Source organism: Mandrillus leucophaeus, unplaced genomic scaffold (genome assembly GCF_000951045.1).
Source record: "Mandrillus leucophaeus isolate KB7577 unplaced genomic scaffold, Mleu.le_1.0 Scaffold392, whole genome shotgun sequence".
Lineage (NCBI taxonomy): Eukaryota > Metazoa > Chordata > Mammalia > Primates > Cercopithecidae > Mandrillus > Mandrillus leucophaeus.
Genome location: NW_012104165.1, coordinates 13055 through 18747, shown reverse-complemented (window position 1 = coordinate 18747; position 5693 = coordinate 13055). Strand labels below are relative to the sequence as shown.

The window sequence follows — 5693 nt, the reverse complement described above, 5'->3', positions numbered from 1 at the left end:
TAGCCTAGCCTACTTTAAGTGTGCCCAGAGCACTTTGGCCTACATTTGGGCAAAATCATCTGGCAACACATTACACTGCAGCATATCAGTTTTTTACCTTTATGATCACGTGGCTGACTGGAAGCTGTGACTTATTGCCGCTACCCAGCATCAAAAGAGAGGATCATACCACATATCATTAGTCCAAGAAAACATTAAAATGTAAAATTTGATGTAGGGTTTCCACTGTATGCATATCACATTTGCACCATTGTAACACTGAAAAATTGTAAGTTGAACCATCCTAAATCAGGGACTGTATATGTTTGCTTAACATCTGTGTTGATTGGATTCATATTCTTGTTAATCAGATAAGTGAATTGACATTTTATGCACAGAAAAATGAACTTGCTTTAAACCCCCACACCAGGATCTTCCGATTAAGAAAGGAAGGTTCTACCAATTCCCCCAGTCAATCAACAGATGAGGTTGTCACATTCAACTTCAAAACTTAGACTTAATTTCTCTTCCTGTGTACCATATACTGTTTTACAGAATGCTATTTCTCCATGTAGAGAAACAGTGGTTCCTTGGAATCTCCCCATATAATTTCACATGAGATTAAATTTTGAAAGAGTCTCATACTCGTGACTCATGGGTCAATGTCATCTAGCAACCGTTCAATGGCTGAATCCTCAGACTGGCACTCAGCATCTCCAGAACCTAGGGGCATACCATATGCCCCCACATAAAGATTCGTTGAATGAATGAAGGTGTCTCACTACATTGCCCTGCCCTGTTAAAGATGTATACTTTCTCTGCCTAGACCATTGTGGTAATGCTGTGACCTTCCTCATGATCTTTGCACTCAACTCTCAACTCTGTGCCCTAATGGAATGATACTGAAATGCAAATTCAGTTACAGTCTGTCCTAAATTCATTTACCAGCAAACTTTGCTTATAGTGCTTAAACATTTTATCCTGCCATTCAAAGCGCTTCGTAAAAACCTGGCCTGTCTTCCAGCTTTACTCCTGGAATTCAATCCTATGCACACTCTCAGAAAACAAAATCATTGTTAATTCAGCTTCAAAACCTGTTGTTTTATTCTTCTGAGACTTTGCCAATACCTTTGAGCAAGGCGTCTGGATAGCTCCTCATTTTTAAATGTAACTGTGGATACTGCCTTGAGTGGAGATAGAAAAGAAAGGGAAGCTGAAGGATAATGGATTGTAAAAATCTATGCTTTATCATTCTGGTCTGGTTTGATAATCAGTGCCTAGAAAGGAGTCAAAGAAGGTTTTCTTTCTACATCTAAATAACACAAAACCTAGCTCCACATTAAAGCCTTAGAATCAGTTTCTGGGATTGAAAAAAACAAAGAAGTAGATTTCAGACTGTCATATTCAGATTCCCACGGATGTGGCAGCCACAATGCAGAATACTAACCACTATATGATAATGGCAGGCCACTGGGAAAAGCTGATGACATCTATTTATTACAAATTTGTCATGCCAATTGCCTTTTCCTCAAACCAGTAAGAGCTCAAAAGGGCATACTTTGTGATTACAAAGTAGAAATAACTGCGAAATCTTCATGGGTAGATTGATCTTGCTTCTTTTCACCTGTGACCAATTATCTTGCTCATTCCAGAAAAGCTCACAGCTTGCCATCTTATCTTGGTTTAAGAATTCTTTTTGAACTTACCCTATGAAAGAAAACACACAGAAGAAAGCTTTCCCTCTGCATGTCATTGATTTCTGAACAGGAAAATACAAGAAAGAATCATCACAACTGTAGACACTGGGCATAAACTGGGAAATCTAGATTGTCAGCTTTTCAAGAAACTTATATTCCAGGGGAGAGATCGAAAATAAAAAATAATTTAAGATGCTTTCCAATTTATTAAAAATTTTATTTAAAAGATGGAGAGAGAGGCAGGACATTGATTCAGCCAGAGAGGTCAAAGAAGGACTCTCTGAGACAGTGACATTTGAGTTGTGGCCTCAGTGATGAAAATGAGTCCACTGTTCTGGGTCTGGAGCAAGACTGGTAGAGTGCAGAGGCCTACAGCTGGGGTCTGGGCCTCTGTGGGCAATCAGAAGACGAGCCAATGGAGGACCCCAGTTACCAGACTGACAGCAGAGCCAAATATGAAAATGTTCTTTTTCTCTCAAGCCTTGAGACTGCACACCAAAGTCCCGAGCGATCAAGGTCACTCCATTTCCAGAGGACCCTTGTATCAGAGCTTCATCTCAGTTCCTTGCAGACTTTTCCTGAGGTGAAATGTAGGGACGGTCCCTCTGCTCAGCTCAATGTGGATCATGACCTTCCTGCCCTTCCCCTTTAGCTCACCCTCACCAGATTCTGAGGATTGATGAGGAAGGAATTGCTTTACAGCATGTTCTGCTGAGCATTTACCGCAAGATTAGGTCGATGTCCAGCTCTTTGTCCACTTAGAGAAAAAAAAAAATCTACCAGGTTTCATGTGTGACCCTGAAAAATGTCCTCATTTGTTCTGTTTGTAATATAGGAGGTTATCCAGAGGAATTTTCCCTGGATGTTATTACATTAAATAGTAAACAGGGTACTGCAATGGTGAGGCCCAAGGCAGATGGAAATAACCACAGTTCACTGCCTGCTGCCACATACACCCTATTCCTGATCTGCCTGTGGGACCTTTTTCTAAGAATTGAGTTTGTGCCAAATCCTTCATTCCCTGATTCTGGCTTTCTGTCTGACAAATTCAAAAGAGATGTGCAAGAATAATTTTCAGTATTTGGCAAATCATCGAATGTGGTGTTTGAAGGAGGACAATGAGTCAAAGATGACTTGGAAGTCTAGGCCCAGGAGGAGGTTGAGAATTTGGTGTATGCATGAATGGACTACTGTGGACCACTGTGGAGAAAAACAGGCAGAGAGATAATGAACAGGAGCAGAGAAAAGACTCCCATTTTGGAATCTAAACTAAATCTACTTCTCAGTTCAGGGTTTGCCACCTAGCATCTGTGGCACCTTAGAAACAATAATTATCTGAGAATCCATTACATCTAGAAAGTGCACATTAGGGCACATCGTTTCGTTAGCAAAATTCAATTGGACCAGGTAAACGTAATAAATCTCGTAGTGTAATTAATAGCACACAGGAAAAAACAAAGGAGTAAGAAACAAGGAGGGTACTATTATAAGCGGTTTGTGCTTTTTGTAGCGTCAATGTCTTCAGTCGTGTAGATGCAAGTGGAGATATGAAGGAAGACAGTAGTATGGTCAAGAGACATGTTTGATGACCATTTCTTCGTTCACTTCTCCAGGTGGTCAGTGAACTATCATGAACTGAGAACCTCGTGTCTTTTTTCAACAGAGGAGACCATGGAAAGTGTAAGAGTGACTAAGATCTCTGAGGGAAGGAAAAGCCGTATCACTGGGCTGCAAGAGGGAAAAAGAGTAGCAAAAGACAGGTACAATTGATCCTGGTAACGCAGAACCCAGACGGTCCTATGAAATACTGGAAAGACGTAGACCCCTCTGGTCTTGGGTGTGGAATCTTCCTAGTGCGGCATGGATTGATACAGAGTAACTTTCAAGTAGAATTGATTGTGGTTTTTAAAAGCTGAAACCGTAAAGCAGGTGGGAAATGAACTTTGATAAATCGGATGTTATGGAACTACAAACACGAGCTCTCTTAGCGCAGCTGGCAGCGCGTCAGTCTCATAATCTGAAGGTCCTGAGTTCAAGCCTCAGAGAGGGCATTGTTTTAGTATATTAGTTCCATACACTAAATATCGGAACATAAATGCTGTACCAGATAAGGATTTGAAGACTGACCCGATATTCGTAGAAAATGGAAAGATTGTTTAAGTTTTCTTGTTTCTTCGACTTTCCACTGGTTGGAGTAAAATGAGTGGTGAAAACAGAAGAGTACACCAGAAACTACAAGCTATGTCATTATCATTGGTCTTTCTAGCTGACACAGGAAGCAGGGGAAATTTCTCTTCCAACTTCCCGCTCTCAGGTTCATCTAACAGTAATTATTGGGTGGATTGGTGAAGTCATTTATTCTTTTCATCATCCAACAAATATTTCTTGAACACGTATCTTGTTAAGAGGCTGCTTTGGGTCAAGAGTGAATACAACGCAAACATTCCCACCTTTGTGAAACTAGGTCCTAGTTGAGAGGAGTGGGGAGAAAGCGTATACAACACAAATATTCCTACCATTGTGAAACTACATCCTACCTGGGAGTGGGGAGAAACAGACAGGAAACAACACAAAATACGTAAGAAGTGATTTGACGATGTCTGCTGTGAGGGAATCGCTAGGCAGTAAAGTGTTTGGGAATGTGGAGGTGGCACATTCAGCTTTCAGGAGGACAATCAGGGACTCTGTCACCTTGACAACTTTAGCCTCGCCTTCTTCTAGTCATCTTGCCGGGACACCTGTGCTCATGTTTTTCTAACACTGTCGTCAGAGTACTTTTACCATCAAGGCAACCGGGGGTTAGGAGAGCTTTTTGCACAGAAGGCTACTTGGCTTCATTGGAAAACTGATGACACATGAGGACTGGGTGGTCAATCCCTCACATGCTTCTTCATATGAAAAATGAGGACTGTGGGATTCTCTGGCTGGTTCTCAGCACCTAGAGGTGGATCTGGGCAGTAGGAACTGCTCAGCAAGTGTTAGCTACTGCTTTTGTTGCTTTCTCCCTGTGGAATTCTGGCCTCTCCCACTGAATTTGTATCATAGGCATTCATGAGGGCCTTGACTGTATCAATATCTGATGAGAGGTTTTAGTGAAGTTCTGTTGTCATGGCTGATTTGCTCATTTGGTAGCTAGCATCCAGCTTCTTGTGAACATTGAAATAAAATAAAATAAAATAAACTATGGAGGAACAGAATACAGATATATAGTAAGGTATTATTTTCCAGACAAAAAGGATTTGGATAAAAGAATCTAAGAATTTGTGCATGGTTCTTTTAAAATTTCTTTCTTTTTTTTTTTGTTTTTTTTTTTTTTTTTTGCCTGTTTTTCAAGTCTCCAATTTTTGTCACCCTTCACCCATCAGGTCAGAGAGATAGCCAACGGTCAGAAGGAATCTGCCAGCAACTACCATAGCGCTTTCGTCTGCCTGAAGATGCCTCTTTTTATTCAGCCTTCATGGGAAGTAGCAGCACCATCCGTTTTCAGAGAGTAAGCTCTGGAGAGCTGAGCTAACCCCAGTTGTTAATCTAAGCTAATCCCAGTTACCCCAGCAGATTTACAGATTGAGGTTAGAACCCAGTAGGGTTCTCTTCCTGAAAAGAATAGGCTTCCCTCTAAGGTTTCACATAGATACTGGGTGAGGAAAGAGCCCTAAATGGCTTGAAAAGTTGAATGCTCTTTGGGCAAAGCAGGAAGCCCTGCTATGGAAGAGCATCATTTGAACATAAATCAGGGTCTCAGTACAAACAGAGTGCTCAGGAGGTCGAGATGGTTAAGCAGACAGTCTGACCAGAATATCCATGGTGAAGAGAAACAATCTTGTTGGAAGAAGGATGACGATAATGGGGGACTTAGAATAAAGGCTAAAAATGATTCCAAGAGAATGCAAAAAGAATCAGGCACAAATCCTTTAGTATATTCTGTGGTGCAAATCTCACCTTACGATGTGTTTGTATTCTATTCCTCTGCAATCTTTATTTTATTTTATGTTCACAGAGACTTCTTGGTGCCAACTA

At 41.0% G+C, this 5693-nt stretch overlaps 1 non-coding gene across 1 annotated transcript; it reads left to right on the top strand.

The window, feature by feature from the left end:
* The first annotated feature begins 3654 nt into the window (after positions 1–3654).
* TRNAM-CAU lies at positions 3655–3727 on the top strand. Its single transcript has one exon. It is a non-coding gene; the product is annotated as a tRNA-Met (tRNA).
* Positions 3728–5693: the final 1966 nt, after the last annotated feature.